The sequence below is a fragment of the Monodelphis domestica genome, chromosome 3 (assembly GCF_027887165.1).
Source record: "Monodelphis domestica isolate mMonDom1 chromosome 3, mMonDom1.pri, whole genome shotgun sequence".
Lineage (NCBI taxonomy): Eukaryota > Metazoa > Chordata > Mammalia > Didelphimorphia > Didelphidae > Monodelphis > Monodelphis domestica.
Genome location: NC_077229.1, coordinates 233,554,640 through 233,579,482, shown reverse-complemented (window position 1 = coordinate 233,579,482; position 24,843 = coordinate 233,554,640). Strand labels below are relative to the sequence as shown.

At 37.5% G+C, this 24,843-nt stretch overlaps 1 protein-coding gene across 3 annotated transcripts in view; it reads left to right on the top strand.

Moving 5' to 3' along the window:
• The first annotated feature begins 446 nt into the window (after positions 1 to 446).
• ZNF407 (zinc finger protein 407) overlaps positions 447 to 24,843 on the top strand; it is a 670,437-nt gene continuing 646,040 nt past the window's right edge. For all 3 annotated transcript variants that reach the window (XM_007487796.3, XM_016431724.2, XM_056823576.1), the window contains exon 1: positions 447 to 1,026. The gene's annotated coding sequence lies outside the window, so the exon portion shown is untranslated. The remainder of the gene's footprint in view (positions 1,027 to 24,843) is intronic.

Sequence of the window (24,843 nt, the reverse complement as noted above, 5' to 3'; positions counted from 1 at the left end):
GGCCAAGAACGTAATCTCTGCTCAAACCTGGACCCAGAGAAACCGTCATATGGAAGGGGGGATGGGGGGGCGGCGACAGCGGCAGCTCAAGAGGCAGGAGTAGGCCCGGGAGGAAGGGAAACCAGCAGCGGCCCGCGATCTCACGGGCGCGTCGGACAAACACATCCGGGTCACCCGTCCTCGGCCGCCACCCCGCCCCGAGCACTGAGCACAGAGCGAGCGCCCGCCGCGCCCACCCGAGAGAACGAGCGAGCGAACCAGAGGAGAGAGAGCGCGCTGGGGCCGGCCCGTGACCGGGGCCGTTCCTGCGAAGCGGACCATGGACTTGATTGTTTTTCAGGCACCGTCCACGGGCCGCCCGTAGGGGTCACGCTGAAGGGGCAGCGGGGCAGCAGGGAAGGGGGTGTTCAAGGCTGGAGCTGGATACAGGGAGCAGAGAACGGGGAAGGGAGGAAGCCGAGGCGGAGGGAGGAAGGTGGAAAAGCGGGAGGGGAACCGCCCCTGGCCGGGACCCGGATGCCCAGCGGCCCCGACCCCGCGATCTTCCTTAGATGGCCCTAAACGGGCAATCTCGGTCTCGCCCTCAGAGGCTCCCGCGCCCCGGCCAGATAAAACCTTAATTTGCGGCCTCACGCTTTTCTCTAGCTCCTCGCTTCCCCCTCTGATTGATTCCTTTGACTCGCCGTCTCCCCTTAGCTTAGGGGCGGGACTTCCGGTCCCGAAGTTGTGTGGTTTCCGGCGGGAACTAGAAGACCTGATCGTGGACAGTGTTCCGGGCCGCCGGCCGCTTGGGACAAGAAGGTGGAACCCGGTATTCTCTCAGTGACGTCGGCTTCGCCGGCTCAGCACCAGGTTTTACTTTCTTGGCCTGGGTGTCCGGCCCTCCCTCCCGGATCGGGTAGTCTAGCTCCCGCCGGAAGTCGTTCAACTGCGGGACAAGAAGTCCCGCCTCCTCCCCGAAGGGAAGACGGTGAGCCGGAGGAGTCAGTCAGAGGGGAGAACTGGAGCGATTCAGCCAGCAAACAGGTAAGTTATTATCTGGCTAGGGCGGGGGGTTGGGGGCGGGGACCGTCCGGCGTCTGGGCTGAGTCCCAGCGGCGGCGTGGGAATCGCGGGCAGGGGCAGCTCGCCGCCTGGGTCTTCGCTGGGGCCTTTCGCTCCCTCTTCCTTCCCCCCTCCCTCTCTCTCTTCATCCCTCCCCCTCCCCCCTCCCTTTCCCTTCTCTCCATCTCTTCCTCTCTCTCCTCTCCATCTCTCCTTCTCTTCTTTTTCCTTCTCTATTCCTTCCCCTGTGACTTGTCTTTCTTCTCTCTTTCTCCTTTGGTCCCCCTCATCTCTTCTCTCTCCATCCTCCGCCCATTTTTTCTAGATATTAAACATTCTCCTCTCTTCCTTTTCTCTCCTCTCCCACTTCACATCACAGTTGAGTCTGATGAGTATTATTACTTCTTCTCCTGTAATTCTAACCTCCTCCTGGTTCCTCTGTGCAAGTGCAAGTGCCAAGGTTGCAGTGTCAACACACAGTTTGTGGGAGGGGGTTCCTAGTGTGTGACAGTCCTTACTCCATCCACAGGTATTCACCCTCCTCTGCACGTCAGAGAATGAAGTCTGATTATTACCCCCAGTTCTCTTCTGAATAAAGAATTCCGTATAGTCCTTGAGATTAAAAGTTATCACAAAGGTCTTCAGTAACTGTCCTTTTTATTAGGCAGCAGCACACACCACCCATTGTCAGCATTACCACCTGAGCCTTTTTGTGTAAGTGATATAAATGTTGGTGAATGTTCGGTTATTACCTACTGCAGCAGGACTGAGGACTAGTAACATCAACACAGGAACTATTATAGCCGCATGGTGGACATGCTTACATGTTTCTATTCTTCGTTAAGCAAGCAAATTGGGAGATCTGGCTGTCACTTCGGAACATTCTGGATGTTGCAGGCTCTTATGTGATCCCTGCTGATTTCTGCTTTCAGACCATTAAAAGACTTCTATTTTGTCATCCTTTTCTCATGATATGAACTTTGGGGTATTGGGTCTTTAGTAAGCTCCTGTTTGTCACTACCCTTTTTCCTGGAAGTAGAGTTACACCATAAGATACATCCCTGGGAAAGATTAGTTGCTTGACTCAGTCAACTTTAAGGTGGTGGAATTTTGGTGGACAGAACTGTTATTTAACTCTGTGACCACAGACAATGAGAATTACTAATTTAATGCAATGTTTGATTTTACAGTGACTGAATTTTGTAGTCATATGTAGGCCTGATAATTTTTATTGCTGCCTTTGCAGTTACTCTATCTATCCTTGAAGCCAAAGTGGCACATGTCCCTTTGATCCACTTTCCTATTGCTCCATAGTGCTTCACTGCATTTGTTAGATTGCCTTAGTGAAGAATTTTTCAGATCTTCCACAAAGTTTGGCACCAAGATTTCTGTTCAAATATTTTTCTCTGAATCAGAAAAATAAAGATGATTATAGGCTAAGAGGTCCAGGATTGAACCTACAAAGGGTTGGGAAAGTTAGGGGCTTGGATAATCTGGTATTGGTAGTAAAGCCTTATACCTGTTCTTTCACTTTCACTCATGGCTGATTTTCAGGTTCATCTGGGTTCATTGCCTAAATACTTTTTAATATTACTTTTGGTTATTGGTGGTATTTTTCAGTTATTCATGTCTGACTCTTTATGACTCAGTTTGGGATTTTCTTGGCAAAAATACTAGAGTGGCTAACCATTTCTTTCTCCAGCCCATTTTCCAGATAAGGAAACTGAATCAAGCAGGGTTAATTGACTTTGCCCAGGGTCATACAGCTAGTAATTGTCTGAGGTGGGTTTTGAACTCAGGTCTTCCTGACTGCAACTTTGGCACTATCCAGTTCTACCACCTAGCTGCTAACAACAACATTTCTTTTGGAAATGTTTAATAGCTATCATTAGGGAATCAGGTGAAATGATAAGTTTTATTTTGGAAGAAGTAATGGTGGCAAGAGGGAAAAGAAGATAATGAAGAGAATTCCTTCTATGTATTTGGATGCTGCCTCCTCAAACTTGAAATGTCTTAATTGGCCTAGCTTAGTCTCTTCCAGCAACTGTTTGTACCTGTCTTGTGCAGACCACTAATTTGTGTATTCTGCTTGGTCTCCTAACAATTGAGATCTGAACCTTCAGGATCCCTAGAATTCTTTCCTTCATTGCTACCCTTTGTCAATTCCTGCCAGTATTAGCATTGGTACTGAGAATATTGGCAATCATTTCTATATTTTAAATTAGTGAGTATATTACTTTCATTGATGGAATGTAGTGGATAGTTGGTGGTAATGAATCTCTTACTAGCTACCACAGGAGTTGAGTCCTGAGGAAAAAGAGAGTCACTCATGGTATCAGCTTTTAAGGGGATAGGTCAGCATTGTAGAGGTTGTGACCTATCATCAAGAAAACTCAGTTTTCATTTGATGTTTTCTTATTTTTACTCCAATTCCTTTTGGGAAGTTTGAGGAAACAGGACAATTTTAGAATAATTTAGTTGCTTCCTGCCACATATCTTTCTCTTTTTTCTTTGTTGAGAAAAGTATACTTTAAAAGATATTTTCTAGTTTTTAAAGCTTTTCCCTCACAACTGTTGAGGTGGATTGTGTGAACATCATTATTCCTTTTTTTTTTTTAAGATGAGATAGCTTAAGGGCAGAGTATTTAAGTGACTTGACTCAAATCATACAGTTCAGTATAAATTAGTCCATTTCAGTTCTCTAGTACAATGTAAACTTGAGGGCACAGCCAATTTTTTTAGTTTTGTCTTTCTTGCCCCATTGCCTTCTGCAGATCTTGAATATAGGTGAGTAATAAATATTGAATTTGTGGTTGAACTGTTAAGTATCAGATATGAGACTTGAACCCAGATCTTTTGGCAGTACCTCATAGCCATTTTCCTGTTATACCATGCTGTCTTTTTTTTTTCTGTGCCTTTTATTCTCTTAGAGTTACTTAATTTGTTATGAGAATTAGTTATCTCTTATTTATTGTCAAGTTTAGGGTCTGTAAATGGGTGTGGTCAGAGTTATGTAGTGTGATTGAGTTAAGGTTAGCCCATTTGTCTCAGAGGACTGTTTGTTTGAGTGAGGGTTGAGCTTGTGTTGGTTGAGGTGGTCTTTTAGTCTAGATCTGTGTAGGTTGTGTTAAATTAGAATAATCCGCTTTGTGTTAGATTTGGTTTGACAAGTTAAGGTTCCACCTTCATCAGACTCATTCAAGTATGCTGTTTTATTTGGACTTTTATGATGATCTGGATCTATATTAATCTGAATTTCTCTAGCTCTTTTCTTCTTTTCTGTCTTTAGTCTCCTGACAACTTCTTAGTCCCCTATCTGGACCTGCTGTAGTCACTGGATTTAATGGAGGTAGAATGTTGGGTTGGACACAGAAGGGAAGTCAAGGGAGAATAGGGTGCCCACAAAATTGTATTTTTCTTGACAAGTTTATACTTGATTTGTGTAGAGATTTTTTCAGTGACCACAATGCAGATAGTTGGGGAGAAGAAAGGAACTTTTGGTGGCCCATAGTGGCAGAGGGGATTTGGCAAATAATTCAATTAATAAGCATTTCTTAAATTAAGTACTTAGCTGCTCAGATATTTTGGGGAGACAATGAAAAGGTAAAAACAATCTGTGCCCCATAGGAGCTTACATTCTAATGGGGGAAATGTGTATATATACATATGTCTATATATATGTATATAGATATAAAAGATACAAAGTAGATACAAGGTAACCTTAGAAAGGAAAGCCTAATGGATGGGATTAGGAGGACAAGGATTCAGAAAGATTGGTAGACAGTGGCACTTGATCTATATCTTGAAGCAAGCCAGGGATTCTAAGGGTCAGAGTGAGGAAGAAGAGCATTCCAGGTATAGAGGGCAGCTGATGCAAAGGAAATTAAATGGGATCAAGGGCCTCGTTGGAGGAAAAGCAAGCAGACCAATATGGCTGACTTTCAAAGTACATATGGAAAGGAGTAAAGGATAAGAATATTGAAAAGAATTATTGGAAAGGGCTGGGCTTCAAAGAGTTTTGCCAAACAAATTTATTTTTGAGTTAAATAGTAATAAAGGATTTATTTAGTGTGGGTGTGGGTGATGTACTTAGAGTTTACCCATTAAGAAAATCACTTTGGTACCTATGAGAAAAATGATTTGGAGAGTAGAGACATCTAGCAAGAAGATCAATTAGAAGTTTTTTCAGTAGTCCAGGGAAAAGGGGATGAGGTCTGAACTAGATTGGTGGCTCTGTGAGTGGGGAAGAGGGGCATATAATTGAGATGGGATATTGTGGTGATAGGGCAAAGTTTGGAAACTTATTGGATATAATGTGGAATGAGGACAGGGAGGAAGCAAGGATAATACTGGAGTTATGAATCTTGGGGACTGTGAGGATGGTCAGTCGTAACCTTCATAGTAATAGAAAAATTTGGAAAAGGATTGGATTTTTTGGAGAAAAGATAATGAGGTAAAAGCCATGCCAGGGTCTTGCATAGAGATTCAGCCTGTATATTAAGGGAGGGAAAAACATGAGTTTAAAATTCTGAAAGTATCAGACCCTACGAGCCTAGTTTTTTTGCTTAGGTCAAGAAAATGGATATTTGTTCCAGATTAAAGTGGAGTCTCTTAGAGTAGTGATATCAGACCTCAAACTGCCAATGGATTTTGAAAACCACAAATTAACATGATCTATTTTCTATTTTTATTTATTTTGTTAAACATTTCTCAGTTAGTTTTAAAAAATAAAAGTTTTTATTGATATTTTCTGTTGGCATAACCATAGTTATCTCAAGTATTCCTTTTCTCTCCCTTCCAGAGAGCTATACTATATGATAAATAGTATCAGTAAACTGAGTGAAGTGATTGAAAAAAAATCTAAAAACATGTGCAATGTGTAACAGCTGAGGATCTCCAGCTCCACAGTGGGATAAAGTGGATTGGGGTTGTCCTCACGGATCTCTTCATTCTGGTCCTGCTTAATCTTTATAATTTTGTTAAATTTACTTTTGATTTTTTGATGTGTCATTGTTCTTTCCACTTACATTGTTGTAGTTACTGTGTCTATTATTTTCTTGGTTATGCTTGCTTCATATAGACTTTTGCATACTTCTTTGTATTCATCACACATACCAATTCTTATAGCACAGTAATGTTCCTTTACATTCATATGCCACAACTTGGCTAGCCATTCCTCAATTTATGGGCATCTACTTTGTTTTTAATTATCAGCTATCATAGAAAGTGCTGCTATAATCCCAATTACATTTTAATCTTGCTTACTACACTTGAATGTTTTGTGGGTTGTAAGTTTGTCTTAAAGCATACTGTCAGTGGAGAAGGATACCTATTGGCTTAATAATTGATCGGAAGCCTTCTGCTTTTCAAACCTACTTCCTTCATGCAGTACTGATGAGCCTCTGCTGGCTTTGAAAGAATTGTTGTATATAGGATATTAAACCAAAATAAAACATGTTCCCATTCTCTTAAGTTTATACTTCTTTTGGGAGAGGAAGAAGAGAATTTTATCTTTTCAAAGGAGTATAAGTGAGTTGGGTTTCAACTTCTTTATAATGAGCTATTGGGGAACCTGAAGTCAAAAGTGTCCATAAACAAATCTTTCTATGCTCAATGTTAAATATAATAAAAATATTTTTCCGAAGGATCCGTGATTTCATTAGTGTGAGTAATTTCTTGTTTAATCCAGAGCAAAACCTCTATGTTACTTAATGATTTTTGTGGCTGAAAATGTTACATGGTAGCAAACATTCTTTTGGGCACACTTGAGAACATCATTAGATCAATCCTTGGATAATGGAAATATTGGCCTTTCAGCCTATACATGAAGCTTTTCAGTCTGAGAGCATCTGCACCATGGTGTATTCTTTGAGCATAACTTTTACAACCCAGTATTTTCCTTATGCCACTCTGATTTGGGGAGGGAAAAGAAAACTCCCCCACTTCCCAAATAAATAAAAAGAGACTGAATTATTCATTTTAACAAATTTCTAGGTATGCTAGCAAAGACAAAAATATGATAGTTCCTGCTCTTAAGGAGCTTACGTTTTGCTGGAGATAATATATATGTATATAAAACACACAGGAGTAATTATGAATATATACAAAGTACTGTTGACAGGTGAGGAGTAGCCTTCAACTGTGGAATCAGGAAGGGCCTCTTGTAGAGGACTTGAGGTAAACTTTGAAGGGATTCCAAGAGGTAAAGGGAAAAAGGGAGAAGAGGTGGGGCAATTTATGCAAGGTCAGGGAGACAGGAAATGGAGTGTCATGTATGTGGAAAAGATAATTTGAAACCAGTTTGTGAAGGTCTTTAAATGCCAATAGGAGTTTGTGTTTTGACCTACAGGCAATAAGGAGACATTGAAGTTTTTTGAGTGAGAGAATGTATGATGACACCTATAATGGAAACTTGCTGGTTGGAAGTCAGAATCTATTTCAAGATTTGGCTCTGAATAGCTTTGTGACCTGGGGCAGGTCACTTTCATGGAGGCTTAGTTGCCTCAACTCTTTTTATTATTTTTAAGTCCTTTTCTATTAAATTAGGGAATTTACAAGCATGGAGTCATAAAAAACAAATTGTGCTGGATACTTATTTATTTTGACAGGGTTATTGTCCTCTGACAGATCAAAATACCATGGATAGAATATTCCTCTTTAATTTTTAATTTACTTTTTATTTTTAATTCTAAATTCACTGCCATTCTCTGCTCCATTTCCTCCCTCATTGAGAAAGCAAGAAATATTATATGTGTCACACATATGAAGTTATGCAAAACATTTCTGCTTAGCCATATTTTGGAAAAAATTTTTAAAGTTTGTACTTTTTTGAGTCCAACAATTCTCTCCCCCTTCTTTCTCTTCTCTTCCTCCTCTCCCCCTATCCTCCCTTACCTTCTGTCTTGGAGTCAATATTGTGTATTGGTTTCAAGGCAGAAGAGCAATAAGGGCTAAGCAGCGGGGGTCAAGTGACTTGCCCAGGGTCACACAGCTAGGAAGTGTCTGAGACCAAATTGGAACCTAGGACCTCCTGACTCTAGGCCTAGTTCTCAATTCACTGAGCCACCCAGCTGCCCCAACCAATTTTCTTTATATCTCTCTGAAGGTATATAACATTTGACATCATGAGTTCTTTAGAGTCAGTGCATCATTATATTCCCAGATTTTTCTGAAACTGTCTCTTTAGTCATTTTTTACAGCACAATAGTAGTCCATCACATTCATATGCCATAAATTGTTTAGGCATTCTTTAATTGATGGATTCCCTCCAGTTTCTAATTCTTTGTCATCCAAAAAGGAATTGCCATATTTTTTTACTTATGGGTCCTTTTTCTATTTCTTTGATCTTTTTGGGGCATAGACTTAGTAGTGGTGTTGCTGAATCTGAGTGTGAACAGTTTGTAGCACTTGGTGAGTGGTTCCAAATTGTTCTTCAGAATGGCTGGGCTATTTCACAACTTTACTGTTAGAACATTAATGCACTTATTTTCTTACATCCCCTCCAGATTTTGTCATGCTTATTTTCTGTCATTTTAGCCAATCTGAAATGTGCATACCTCAGGGTTGTTTTAATTTCTATTTTGCTAGTCAGTAGTGACTTAGGACATTTTTTCTTAAGAGTTTTGATAGCTTTGATTTCTTCCTCTGAAAACTGCCTGTTGATATCAATTGAGGAATAGCTCCTATTTTATAAATTTTGTTCAATTCTCTATATTTGAGAAATGAGACATTTATTGGAGAAACTTGCTGTAAATTTTCCTTCCAGTTGCCTGCTTTTCTTCTAATTCTGCTATTTTGGTTTTGTTTGCCTAAAAACTTTTAAATTTTATGTAATAATAATTGCCTATTTTGCTTTCTAGTGAACTTCTCTGTCTTTTGCTTGGTCATAAACCCTTTATCTGGGGTTATTCCTTTGTTTTAGAAAAGCATTTGACAGAATTTTGTGATGAATTTGTGAGTGGACCGGGCTGATTAGCAGTTATTTGTTTTCAGAATTGAATAACTTACTGGATCTAAACAACAGTGATTTATAGAAGAGTGCTGTTGATCTGAAGAGAGGTCAAATTGAGTGCCAAATGTTTTGCTTTTGATCCTATTCTATCTTTAATAATGTTAAGCAATCAATAAAGACATTGTTAGTATGCTTGCCAAATTTTGGGGTGACATGTATTTGGGAGACAAAACCAATAAGCCAAATGACTGAATCAGGATACAACAATATTTCCACAAGCTTGTTATCACAAGGTAACATTGAAATGTAAAGTCCTATGCCTAGGTTGAGGAAATGTCATATAGATATAGGATGGAGGAGATATGACTAAGAAATACTTCCTTTCAAAAAGACCTAGGTATTTTGGTGAATTATATAAGCTCAAAACAAATCAGGTTTTTTAGTTGCTTTGATATAATTTTAGTGTCTGAACAGGCTCAGGTAATTGTTATATATGCTGCTTTCATCAAGTTATATCTGATGTGTATACTTCAGAGAGCCATGTTTTAGAGGAGACATTGATAAGTTGGAACATGTTCATGGGAAGGCAGGCAGGATGTTAAGGAGCCATAATGTGGTTTGAGGAAAGAAGTGATGAGTATGACCTGAAGTAAGGTGACTGAGTGGAGAATGGGTTGGAGGAGGGAAAAACAAATTCAACTAATCATCATCATTTGTATACTACACAAACAAAATGCATAAGGAAACTTCAAAGAATGGAAGACTTTGGGGAGTGTTGTAGAAATTTTCAAATATGTAAAACAATGTCAAGTTGAAGTGAGGAATTATTTATAGGATTATGGATATAGATCTGCAATGAATTTTTATGGTCATCAAATCTAGCCTCCTCATTTTACAGATAAGAGAACTGTTTGCTTTTCAAATTTTTTTAATTCATAATAGAAGCATAATAATTATAGAGATATCCAAAATGAAATGGCATGTTAGGTGCCTACTTGATAGGAACATGGAAGATGGAGCTCATGTCTTGTTTTAGGATTGGCCTGGATGAACTCTTGAGTCAGCATTGCATTTGAATCCTGGTTTTGCTGCTTTCTCTTGTTTTTTTTTTCCTTCATCTATAAAATGTAGGGGTTGGGATAGATGACTTCTGAACTCCCTTCTCACCCCAAATCTACAATTCTATGAAGCTATGATTTTGAAGACTTTAGTGGAGAAAGGTAGTTATGTTGAGTCAACAGGCATTTATTAAAGTGTTGCTTATGTGTCAGGCCCTGGACTGAGTGCTGGAGATGCAGAGAAGGTTGAAAATCATCCCTCAAAGAACTCAAAATGTCATGGATATTAATACATTTTCTTTTTGACTTTATGCAGAACCTTTAGGGTACTACTTGGGGAAGGAGTTGGTTGGGGTGGGGGTGGGGAGGTAAAAATATGAATATAAGAACTATTCCATTTTTAGTTTCTGTTCCCTGGAGCTTTGGAGACATTGGCCAACAACTCTTCCTGATGGGGTGGTACATGAGGCTACCACAGTTTCCTTCATTTGTAGAAGTAAAGTTTTTCTCATTACAATCTTCCATCCCTCCAAATCTTTCTCCCTCTTTCTTATCCCCATCTCATCCCTCAACTTCCCTTTGCCTCTGCAAGTCTCCAAGCTTTGCTATTGAGTGGAATTGAGTGTTTTGAGATTAAAATAGCTTCCCAGTTACCTGGTGGCCAGATTTCCAGTAATTTCAATCTTGTACAAATTTGAGACTTTAAGAATGAGCAAACAAGTTCTCTGGGCCATAGAGATAGTTTTTGAAGGTGCTGTAAATTTAAACTTGTGCTTTTACTTTGTAGAAGAGATTCTCAGACCTTCATTTAGAGTTTTGTCTAAAATTTAAATTTATAGGGTGTTATTATAGCTCTGATGACCTAAGTTCTCATATGATATGTAGCAGAACAAAAGTGACAGATTTTTACTCAACATCAGGAAAAACTTCCTAACAGAGTTGTCTAAAAATTAAATGGGTTGGCTACCTTGGGGTGTAGCAAATTCACCATAACTATAACATCTGGGATGTTGCTTTATCCAAAGGTTGGCTTAGAAGATCAGTTTTGGCACACAGATATCACAAGTGATTATTGACAGCAAAAGCAGGAGAGGATTCAGAAAAGATGCAATATTTTCATAGTCCAGCCCAATTTTGGATGATTTATAATTAATGATGACTGAATTATTAAGATAAGATTAAATTAGGTTCAGAAGACTCAATTTCAGAAAGTGGGCCATATGGTGTGGTAAAACATTTTAGAGTTGAAATCAGGAGAAATTGGTTCAGTTTCAGCTCTGTCTGTCTTATGGGTTGTTGAGGCCAAAACATTTAAAACTTTTTTAAAGCGTGAATTATTATTTTTAAAAACTTTTATTTTCTTAGAATCAATATTTAGTATTGGTTCCAAGGCAGAAGAGTGTTAAGGGCTAGACCAGTGATGGTGACCTTTTAGAGACTGAATGCCCAAACTGCAACACTCACTGCATGTGAGCCCCCGCCTTACCTCAGACAGGGGAGGGAGGAGAAATACTCCTGTTAGGCTGCTGGGCAGAAGAGTGGGTCATGTGACAAATGTCCTCAGGCATGTTTGAGAGAGGGAGGGGAGCAGCTCCCTCTGGCATGTAGCCCGATCATAGTTTTGCCAACATGGGACTAGATAATGGGGGTTAAGTGACTTACACATCTAAGAAATGTCTGAGACCTGATTTTTACCCAAGGTCTTCTATCTTTAGGCCTGACTCTAAATACACTGAGCCATCTGACTCAAAAAAAAAGTGTATTTTACTTTAGAAATAAATCAAACCCTTATTTAGTTTCTAATATATCAGGCATTGTGTCATTGGTTGGGGTTACATATAGAAGAATGAAACCATCTCTTCCCTTGAGGAGCTTGTATTTATAATCTTACAAGGTAGAAAATTTGTTATTCCATTTGGAAGATGAACAAACAGCGTCTGAGAGAAATTGTGATTATATTTACAGTTATAGAAATGTAAATAAAATATAGAGCTAGGACTTCTAACCCAGGTCTTTTGACTTGAAGCCAAAGAATCTTTCTACTCTACTCTGCTTCTTATTTTAGTAAGTGATAAAAGTTAAAACGTAGAGAAATCTTTTTAGTGTATGACATAAATAAGTGCATATTCTTCAAATTTTAGGGTACAAATGTATCAGCATGGAACATAGGGAAGAATACCGTATTGGGTGGCAGCCAAGTGGCTCAATGGACTGAGAGCCAGGCTTAGAGACAGGAGGTCCTGATTTCAAATTTGACTTCAAACAATTTCTAGCTGTGTTACCCTGGGCAAGTCACTTAACTCCCATTGCTTAGTTCTTTTTGCTCTTCTGCCTAGGAATTGATACTTATTGAATCTAAGGCAGACGGCAAGAGTTTAAAAAAAAAAAAAGGAATGCTGTGATATTGGGAGTTATGTGACCAAATCCTAATTTTCTTAGTACTACCACTTTATGTATGACCTTGAGCAACTCTTTTGGGCCTTCATTTCCTAATCCATTAAAAAGAGGAATCATCCTAGATGACTGTTAGGGTTCCTTTATTCTTATGAGATTTTCTATGATAGAATTATTTGTGCAAATCCTAAATCACTATTCAAAAGATAAAGATAGAGATCATTGCCTTAGTTATTACTATTTGATCTTGATTTCAGTGGCAAGATAACAGATTTCAAACAAGGATTCAAAATTTTCTTTTTTTTGACTTGTGATACAGCCTTGATAGATAAAAGCAATTTGGGCATTATATATAGTTACTCTTTTGTTAGGCATTCTAAAAAAGTTCTGTTAACCAGTACTGCTTCCCACATTTGATGAATAAAATGAATCTTTGCAATCATAATCATTCTGAGGCACTGCTGTATCTTTAAATCCCAACTGAATTGTCATAGATTAACTCATGTTCAACACTTTGACTATACATACTATAGTGTTCATTCTTTGAGAAATTAAATTCTGGTGGTAAACAGTTATTAACTGGGTATCTTATTTACCAGAGCAACTTATTCGCCCAGCTTGATGGATAGCAATATTGTTTGGATAATAGAATATAGTGTCTATGGCTAAAAGCTCAAAAAGGTTAGTATCTGTAAACACTGAGGAATAAAGAGAAAAAATCCTTTCTTTAGTCATGACAAATAATATATCTTCCATTTGTGTAGCACTTTATTCTTTAAATTGCTTTTATACCTTATTTCAGAGTAGGAGAAGAATCCTCATTTTACAGATGAGTGTATTGAGGATCAGACAGATTAAATTATTTACCCAGTTTCATACAACTAGTTTGTGGCAGGTGACAGGACTAGAGTCCTGGTATTTTGACTCTTCTTACTACTGTCTTGATATTGTCAAAAATAGTAATTGGTTGGGTTAAATAAAAACCCATACCAAATTATAAGGTATGATTATATAGCAACTCTTTTAGCAACACTGAATAATCACTCATAGAAGACTGAAATTCACACATACATCTGAGAAATAAAAGATGAAATACAACTCATCTTTTTTTTTTTTTTAAATGCCCTTGAGGGCGCAGCTGGGTGACCCAGTGGATTGAGACAGGAGGCCCTAGATTCAAATCTGGCCTCAAACATTGCCTAGCTGTGTGACCCTGGGTAAGTCATTTAACCCCTATTGCCTAGGCCTTACTACTTTCTCTGCCTTGGAATCATTCACAGTATTGATTCTAAGATGGAAGTTAGGGGTTTAAAAAAATAATAAAAAAATAAAATTCCCTTCAGTCTTTTTCTAACTTAGTTTTCCTTTCTTTAGGTAATTTCTTTTTCATGTACTGTTTCGGCCAAATTGAAGTATTAGTATTTATCCAAGCTGTTCCCCTGTGTCCAGAAGGTATTCTTTCTTTATCTCTGTCTCTCAGAAGTCATCACATTATTCAAGTTTGTTTGTTTGTTTGTTTTTTCAATTAGTTCATGTTATCCCAAGAATCTTTTTTCTGAATTTGGGTTAGCCACCACCTCTGTAAAGTCTTACCCTGATACTCCTAGTTATTTATTAATGATCTCTGTCAAATTTATTTGTATTTACTTTAATGTGCACAGATGCTGTACTTATCCTCACACACCCAGAAAAATGTAAACTCCTATAGGGTTATTTATTTAATCTTTGTTTCTTCAGTACCTTGCACACAATACATACACTAAATAAATGTTTTGAGTTAAATTGAATAGTTCCTCTCCTCGTGGAATAACTAATGGTCAGTTGCTGGGGGAAGGAGGTGGTCTTGAAACATATAAACAAATATGGAAAAATATATAGTAATTACATTGCTGAATAGAATACAATGGCATAAGTACGCAAACTTCTGAGGGTAGCTAGGTGGAGAAGTAGAGTGTTGGGCCTGAAGTCAGGAAGACTAATCGTGGTGAATTCAAATTTGGCCTCACACACCTATTAGCTGTACCTGGACAAGGTACTTTACCCTCTTTGCCTAGTTTCCTTCTTTATAAAATTAGCTGGAGAGGCAAATGGCAAACCAGTCCCAGAATTTTTGCCAAGAAAATCCCAAATAGGGTTATGAAGAGATGGACTGAACTGAACAACAATAAATTGAATTTAAAATTAAAAAAAAATCAGACAGCATAAATTAAGATTATGAACTTCATGCTTAACATTTCTTCACTTTGATCAGCTTTGAAGGTACTTGGAAAAGAAACCACTTTTGAAAAATGAAAACATTTATTTCATCATACACTTAGGATATCATCAAATGTCTCTCTTCTTACTGAACCCCAGTAATTATTAATGTAGGTTGTTATTGTAAGTCTTCACTTTCCAGACAAGAACCCATTCTCCTCTGTGTCCCTTGGGTATTCCAGCAAGGACTTGAGTTCATTGAAAAAATGGATGTTTCTAAAGATGTGGAAAACTTGGTGCTAATATGTCACCAGCTTCAGCGGATCAAGTGCCAGAATGTGTAGAACTGTTATTTCCAATGGTGAACTTCAGATTCTAGTATATCACCTCATCACCAATTAAAGAAGGCAGTGGAGTAGGAGAAAGGCAGACATTTTGAGCTACATTTTTTTAAGGTTTTTTTTTCTGCACACACTTTTGTTACATCTTTATAACAGTATGAATAAATGCTAGTGCTTTAATTTCTAACTCCAAACATTTTAAATGTATTCAAATTACTTAAATTTTAGTTGATACAATAGGTGAGTTGACTTGGGAAAGAAAGAGAAAAAGCTATCTCCTTAAAAACATAATCATAAATGATTTAGATTTGAAAATAAGAAACTTCCTATTGTGGTTGTCAAATACTGGAATGAGTATTAACATATTTTAGTGTTCTCACCAGTAAAGGCAGCTACAGAGTTATCTTTTCTAATGATTTCTATGTAGTTTTAACCATCCTTTTGAGCACCTACTTTTGTAATCTGACATTACTTTCATCCTATTTTTTATCCTCCATATCCTATCTATTGTCAGGCTTTGTTGATTATACCATCACATTATTTCTACAGTCCTTTACCTTTTCCACTCATCACTTCTCACCTGAACTATTGCAATAGCCTCCTAATTGGTCTCTTTTCCCCCTTCTAGCATTCCATACAGTTGCCAAAGAATATTAAATTACTTAATTACAGAATTTTATGCTTTGAATGTATATTAATGGACATCTAGTCCAACCTATAAAGAATCCACTCTACAATATACTTAACAAGTCCATCCTGTACTTTATAGCTACCTTTGAGGTGGAACTAATTTTTAGAATTTTTTTTTCTGGACATTATATCTAATTTTGTCTCTTTGTAGTTTCTGTCTGTTCCTAAACAGAAAAAATTCTAAAGTCATTTCTACAACAACCTTTTAAATAATTGAAGACATCCATTTCATCCCCCATGTATTTTCTTCAGTTTATAGTTAGAAATCCCCAGTTATTTCTAATAATTCTTCTATAACACAGACTTGAGACCCTTGACTGTCTCTGGTTGCCCTCCTCTGGATGCTCTTTAGCTTAACCATAAACTTTAGTGCCCACTGAATATGGATTCTAGATATGCTCTAACCAAGGCAAAGTACAAGAATTTTCATTTCCCTTTTGGAAGCTATGAGGCCCAAGAGTACAGTTTCTGACATCTAAAACTCCCAGATCTTCTTCCTGAGAAATTGCTGTTTAATCTTTTGTCCCCAGTCTTAGACTTGTTAGGTCAATTTTTTTGGGAAAAAAAAATGTATAAGACTTTATTTGTTCCTATTAAACTTCATCATATTTTTTAAGTTTAACTTATGGCCTGTTGAGAGAAATCTGGATCCTGATTTTTCAACTTATTATTATCTGCTCCTCATTTGCCTCGTTAAAAAAAAAAATTGAGGTGATTTGACTTGACCCCATTATCTTTTCCCATTCTCTATTTCAAAACCCTTGATATCATTTCCTCCTATCCCTTTCTCTTAATCTCTAACCAGGAGAGGTGGTGGCTTTTTTCCTTGCCAAGATCAACCTCCATCGCCTACCATCTCATTTTCCTATGTCCCGTGCCAGCTTCTCATTCAATTTCATCAGCTATCGTCCCCCCTCCTCATCCTGTCTCTGAATCATCAACCTTTCCCTCATCAGTGGGTTCCTTTTCTCTTGCCTCAGATATGTTCATATCTTCTCCATCCTTAGTAAATCTTCATTAGATTATCACCTTCCCAAGATAATGCCTTATATCCTATCTCCTTTAAAAGCTATACTGAAAAAGATTATATACTCTGTGACAAGGAAATCACTTTAAAAGACTGATATATATTAATTTAAGGTCGCCAAGGAATTCAGCTATGTAATTCCTAAATGAAAACTCAAGTCAGCCGTCAACCTTTTATAGAGTTTAATTACAAACAGGAGGAAGAAAGGAATTAGAGATATAGAGAGAGAGGGAGAGAGAAAGGGGAGAGAAGGGAATAGGGCTTAAATACCCCTTCTGTTTAGGCTGGGCCAAAAGGCCCAAGCCCTTAGATAGCTGAGGCAAAGAAAAGAGATCAGTCCCTATCACTCACGTGACCAAAATGGAGAAACAGTCTCAGCGGCCTCCACCTCCAGCTTCCTTCAGAGCAGCACAACCTCTCAGAGCCAAAAAACTCTCCAACCAACCAGAGCCAAAACTCTCCAACCAAAAACCCCCCTTCAGTCCTCAGACCCCTCTATCTTTAAGGAAACCATCCAAGTTCCCTCCCCTCAGTTCTCACATCTACCAATCACTGTCCATCATTTTCCCTGTGCCAATGGTGGCTCTAGCTTAACCCAGGACCGCCCAGAGGTCTGTGGCTTTGCACATGTCTGTTGAAGGTCATATTCTCAAATAATTAAATTTTGATCTTTTGCTACAGCCCTTCCTAAATCCTGTTACCCTGAGTAGGGTAGAGATTGGAATAATTAAATTTTGATCTATGCTGCAGCCCTTCCAAAATCCTGTTAGGACTGAGTAGGGTGGAGATTGCAATTTCCAAGACCTGGTTCTGTCATTCCAAGTATCTCCATTGTATCAATTCTAAAATCAATCATGACTCAAAGAAATTCCTGTTCTATGCTTAAGCATAGGTCAAAGTCCTTTCCATTGTTCAGCAAAAGGTTTCTGTCCTAAAGTAATCTTAAGAAGGGAGGAGGAGGAACCTCCCATGCCAATGGGGTTCACATTCCAATAGAGTTCCCACTCTCAATAGGAAATTTTTCAAGTATGAAATTTCCCAATGGTGAAATTTCCAACATTTATAAGTCTAAGAAATTTTAAGGTTTACAACTCTTGTCTCTCCTTTCTCCTTTTCAGGCTTTTGGAATCTGGCATTTGATCCCATCAGTCAAGTATAATTTCTTAATCCTTTTGACATTTCTGTGGCATTTGATGCTCTTGAAAACTCTCCTGGATACTCTCTCCTTTGTGGGTTTTAAAAAATTTTATTTAAAAAATAATTTTTTCACCAATTACATGTAAAAACATTTTTTAATATTCATATTTTTTCAATTTCGAGTTCCAAATTCTCTTCTTTCTGTTCTTTTCTTCCCCCTTCCCTGAAATGATAAGCAATCTGATACATACATGATGCACACACATATGTATGTATACTACTCAATCATATAAAAGTTTTCCATATTGCTTATTTTGTAGAACAAAATGAACAAATGGAACAGAAGAAAAAGGGAAATACAATATGTTTTGGTCTGTATTCATACTATCAGTTCTTTCTCTGGAGGAAGAGAATATTTATCATCGTGAGTCTTTGGGGTTGTCTTGGATCATTATTTTCAAAAGTAACTAAGCCATTTACAGTTGTTCATCATACAATATTGCTGTAACTATATTGTGACAAGGAAATCAAGGTTTACAATATACAATATTCTTATGGTTTTGCTCACTTCACTTTGTATCAATTAATGTCTTCCTAGGTTTTTCTAAAATCTTCCTGCTCTTCATTACTTATGCCATGATAGTGTTCCATTACAATCATATACCACAACTTGATAAGTCCTTTGTGGTTTTTTCATAACACCATTCTCTCCTGGTTCATCTTCTACCTGTCTCTGTTCCTCTGTCTCCTTTGCTGGCTTATGCATATTATTCTCTCTTTATGTTGATTTTTCCCAAGGTTTGGTTCCTGAGCCCCTTTCTCTTCTACATTTGCTTTTACCTAACCTCATCAGCTCCCATGAGTTGCATCCTTACTTCTATGCAGAAGACTTTGAGCTCTATATAAATAGGCCTTTTCTCTCCCCTTTACTTCAGTCTAACCACATCACCAAATATTTTTGGACATTTCAAACAGGATGACCCAGATGTACCTAAAATTGAACTTGTTTTCTTTCAAATATCTATATCTGTGAAAGGTACTACTATCCTCACAATATCCTGCTTGTTATCTCTGCATTACCCTGGACTTCTTGATCTTCCTCATTTTGCAGCTCTCATTAGCTGTCTAATCTTGCCATTTTTGCATTTTGATGCCTTCTTTCAATTCCCATAGCCATGACCTTAGTTTAGGCCTACCGTATCTCTTATTTAGATTATTGGAATAGTCTCTTAATTGGTCTCTCTGCCTCAAGTCTCTCACCATAAGTCTATCCACTCTTCTGCCAAAATTATTTTTCTGAAGAGCAAATCTGATCATGTGACTACCACTGAACTAACTTAATTTGACTTTTCTAAAACTTTAACCTTCTGTCTTAGAATCAATACTGCGTATTTCATTTCATTCTTTGTGCTTGTATTTTTAGTGCCTGGTACATAGTAAGCATGTTTGTTAATTGAAATGAATATTTGATAAGCATGCCATCTATGCCTTTATCCAAATGATTTCTAAAAATGGTAAATAACAAAGTGCCACAAATAGATCCCTGGGACATTCCACTGGATACTTCCAAGTTGATATCAAAACATTTCTACCAGTTCTTAATTCATCTGATTGTATTATTGTTCTGTCCACTTCTCTTTTCCATAAAAATAGCATGAATCAATTTGTAAGATGCTTAGTTTAAATCTAGGTGAACTATATATCTGTATTATATTTCAATGACACATTTTTTTTCCCTTTACATTTATCTTCATTCAATGGCTTTCTGCATTGTGACCTAACTTTGGGTTCTGGATTTCCTAACAGTATTAAAACTTCTCAGTCTACATTGTAATTTTCCATTATCCCTAATGCCCTTTTACCTATCATGTCTTTTGAATAAGATATACCTAACTAGAACTTAATTTTAATCATGGATAGCTTAGCTTATCAGCTCTTGCGGGGTATATGAAGTTTCAACTTGCTTTCTTGAATTGAGCTATATTATCCACTTTGTCTTTCTTTTTGCTTCAGCTTTGTGTTTTTGTATTTAGATTTTGAGATCATGAGATTTTACCACTGAATCCATTTTTGCATTTTATTTCATGTAATCTTTTTGAGTGTATCTCTTGCTATTTCCCCTCTTCATTGAAACTACTTTCTGGCTTTTTGATTGTATGCCCCTTGAGTAAAAAATGTTTGAGCATGCAAATATATATGTATTTTACTTATAACATGTATGCTTATTTAAAAGTCATATGTAGGCAATACAATATAAAGAGGAAATATTTTTAAAATAACATTTTATTAATGGTAGAAAAGCCTTTTTGCTTGTCTCAAAATACTATTAATAAAGATTATTTTTAGTGAAAGCAGTGTAATTGAATGTGTATTGGTATTTTTGATAATCTTGCTTATAACATTTTGTTATGCAACAATTTGAAGATCTTGTTTTAAACTTTTCTTTCTTTTTTTTTTTGACACTTGGTTTTTATGGTTATCTTGGCTAAAACAGACACCTCACAAAGATACCCAAATGGAAGATACCAAATGAAATAAGGTGGTTGTATCTACTTAAATTATGATACTTCGTTTTTAATTTCATCCATCAGTTATACAAAGATTTTGAATAAAATTTAGCTAGCAAATTTCCTTCTTGCCTGTTGTCAATCATTTGAAGGTATTACAGTTTTATATTTTTAACAAATGGGTTAAAAATCCACTTTTTGGGGGGAAGATTTTTCCAGCAGTTGATTGAAAATGAACACATCAGCCTAGAATCTTTCTTGAAAGCTTATACAGTGACCTTCTAGAAGAGTAGGCTAAGAGCTCACACATTATGTTCATTCTTCTAAATTATAAAATAATCTAGAAAGTACCTTTAGATTTTATATTCGCTCCCAAATTCATTCTTCTTCCTTGATACTGATGATATTGTGATACTGTTGGTCCTAATCTTCCCATAGTCAGTGTCTTGGCAATTATTTCATGCATTAGGTTAGCATTGACAACACTGAAAAATCTGGATGTTGGTGAAAGAGGATTGAATTATTGATTTTAGAAAAGAAATATGTAATGGATTCTTAGAGGAAGAAGAGACTTAAGTGGCTCTCTTGCCTAATCTGAACCTGAACCTGAGGAATCTCTTACTATATTCCAGACAAGGGGTCACCTAGCTTTTGCTTTGGACAACTCCAGTTAGATAGAACCCGCTCCTTCCAAAGGTAGTGTCAATGTGGAATCTAGAAACCCCAAGCTTGTAGCCTAGTAAGATCTGATGAACCCCAAGTTTTAGGACTAACTTGTAAGTTGGAGACCCCAAAGCTTGTCCTTGTTCCCTGTTCCCATGAGAATCCACCCTGAAGGGAATCTCAGGCTAGCAGTTTCAGACTGAATAAAAGACCTTTAGGCAAAAGACAATACCTGGCAGGTGGGGTCAAGACCAAGCCAAGTGACTCTTTAGCTCAGTAGGCAGCATGTCAGTCAGTCAGTCTCCTAAGCTGAAGGTCCTGAGTTAGATCCTCAAAAGGAGGGTGTGGGAGAGGTTTCTGGAGACAAGAGTCACTTGGCTTGGCCTTGGCCCCACCTGACAGGATTGTCTTTTACTTTAGGGCCCATTAGTGTGAAACTGCTAGCCTGAGATTCCCATCAGGGTGGATTCTCACGGGAATAGGGAACAAGTACAAGCTTTGGGGTCTCCAACTTACAAGTTAGTCCTAAAACTTGGGGTTCATCAGATCTTACTAGGCTACAAGCTTGGGGTTTCTAGATTCCATGTTGACAGTAGCATATTCCATTTGGGGACAGTTGTTTGTAAAGAAATTTTACTTTAGGTTAAGCCTAAATCTGCTTTTGCAACATCCTCTCTGTTCTAGTTCAACCCTGGAGCCCAATAGAGCTTCTTCCATGTGATAGCCGTACCAGTGAGATCCTAGATTTACTGCTGGAAGGTTGCTCAGAAACTGTAGTTCAACTTTGTTTTTTGAATGAAGAAACTGAGAACCCTGGAAGTTAAATGATTTGTCTCAGGATATACAGATAAACATCAAGGTTCTGAACTCAGGTCCTCTGATCCTAGAATCAGTATTATTTTCCTTGAAATGTGCAAAGTTATTATGATTCTCTAAAGTTATCTTTCCTCCACACTAAGCATCTCCAAGTTCTTGAAACTGAGCCTTTATGACATGTTTTCCTTTTTTCCCCACCATTGTTGTCATTCTTTTCTGGATCCTTGCTAGCTTATCTGTGTTTTTCTTAAAATGTTCTGAGAACTGAACCCCATGCTAATCAGGGTGGGCTCTCACCATGGCAGAGGTTCTCAGCTATTTTTTTCCCTTGTCCTAGCCTCTCTTTATGAAGCCTAGGGTAGTGTGAACTCCCTGACTAGAGGACATGATGACTCTCAGATCTTTTTCATAGAAACTATTACTTAGCTATGTCTTCCATACTTCTGAAGTATGTTTGTTTTAAACTTTGTTCACATTAATCTTTTCATCTTATCTTCTTCAGTGCAGCTGGGATAGCCAGTTGAGATATTTTTGGATCACAACTCTTTTATTCAGCATATTAGCTGTGCCTCCTACCTTTATGTCCTCTGCAGATTTGACATACATTCAGTCCATATCTTCATGCAGGTTATTGATAAAATATTGTATATCACAGGATATTGGATATATGTCTGGGGCTTTCCGTTATAGGTTTGCTTTCAGGTTGACATTGACCCATTAATGACTGCTCTTTGTTCCAATCATTCAATCAGTATTCAGTATTGAACCCGTGTTCCACATTCTTACTTGAAAGACACAAGGATAATGATATATGATCTCTGAGGGACCTTCTGGCTCTTATATCTTTTGATTCCAAGGTATCTAAAGAACAAAAGTAATGAGAGAGTTGTGAAAAAGGTAAGCCCTGTTTATTTGCAGTAATAGTCCCTCTAAGAAGTTTTAGAACTGGAAGGAAGTTGGCACACCTGATCCAATTTATTCATTTTATAAATAGGGAAACTGAGGTCCAGAAAAGCTTCTTGGCTTGTGTAAGGTCAGACACCTGGCAAATGGTAGAACTGGAAATATATTAAATAAAATGCCTCGAGTTCTAGCATAATTACACAATTGAAACTAAGGAAAGCTTGATTATGACTGAGTTAATTTTGTTTTGAATCCAGTCCCACTATAATACCTGCTTCAAAGACCTGCATAAAATGTTTTATGTATGTTATCTATAGGATCTTTCATAATTCTTCTTTTGGGGGTGGACCAAGTGGAATGTTACTAACTAGTTCCACTTATTGTGGAAATATAGAATTGCAGTTCTGAACTTAAGGGGAGATAGTCATCCAGGATCACAAACTTTTTATCATACTCAACTTCCTATTCTGACCTACACCGTTCCCACTTCATATCCAGGCTTTTGACAAGTCCTGTTGATTTTACTGTTAAGCATCTCTTGTATACATCTTTTTCTCTGCTGTCACCACCCTGATGCAGGATGTCCTCCTAATGCCTAAACTATTGCAGTAGCTTGCTGATTGGTTTCCTTACCTCAGGTCTTTCTAGTCCACCTCAGCTGTTAAATAGGTCTTCTTAAAGTACAGTTCTGACCATGTCTTTCCCCTAGTCAATAAATTCTCTTTCCCATTCTCTTCTTCCAAATTGAAAGTGAAATAAAAACAAAACTCCCATCATAAACATGTATAGTCAAGCAAAACAAATTTTCACATTGGCCATGTCCAAATATATATCTATATACAGCTATATATCATCGATTGCATAAGTCTTTCACCTCTCTGTCAAAATTGGGTAGCATATTTCATAATTAGTCCTCTGAAATTATGGCTGGTTATTACCCTCATCAGAATTCTAGTTCATGTTACTTGTCTTTAGCAAATTGTCATTATATAAATTGTTCTGGTTTTGCTTACCTCATTCTCTAATAGTTGATATAAGTCTTCACAAGTTTCCCTGGAAAGATACCGTTCATCATTTCTTATAGCACAGTAATAATCCATCACATTTATATACTATAAGGCGTTTAAATATTTCCCAATTTATTAGAGTTTGTTTTGCCTTTAGACCTAATCCCCCCTTAATCTGTACTCCTTTTAATTCCCCCTTCTTCCCTTTCCCTCTTATTTCCCTGTTGAGCAAAATGTTTTTACCTATCCAACAACATGTATGTATATATGTGTATTCTTCTCTCCCTTGGCTAGTTCAGATAAGAATGAGGTTCAAGTGTCAGTAGTTCTTTCCCAACATGAACACCTTGTTTGATTATATGTGAGATAATTTTCTCTAACCTTCCTTCCTCTTCCTTTAGTATATTTCTTTTCTCTTTTCAATTTTTGTTTTAAAGTCATTAAAAGACAACAGAGCCATTCCGAGATCGTCTCTAGATCCCCTTTATGATGCCTCATTCATAGGGGATATATATATATATACACACACACACATATATATATATATAATTTCTCCATATTAAAATGTAAGAAGTTTATTCTTACTTAGTCAAAGTTTCTGCACAGTTCTGATCCTTTCATCAGGAATGCTTAGAAGATCTTTTATTTCATTAAAGGCTCATTTTATCCCATGGGATTATACTCAGTTTGTTCTGTAATTTATTTGCTATAAGCTCATATCCATTGCCTTTTGGAATATGGTAAGTTAGGCCAAGTTGCTAAATTGTGTGCAGCCATTGTGTAGCTCCTCAGGACTTGAATTCTTTATCTCCTCAGGACTTGAATTCTTTCTTTTCTGCTGCTTGTACATTTTTTGTTTTGTTTTGTTTTTTGACCTGTAGGTTCTGGATTTTGACTGTCATGTCAAAACTCCTGGGAGTTTTCATTTTGGGGTTTCTTTCAGAAGATGATCAGTGGATTCTTTCAGTTTTTACAGTGTTCTCTGGTTCTAAAAGAACTGGGCAGCTTTAAGATTTAATTAAAAAAATTTCTATTTTCCATCTTAGAATCAATACTGTATATTAGTTCCAAGGCAGAAGTAGGCAATAAGGGTCAAGTGATTCTCTCAG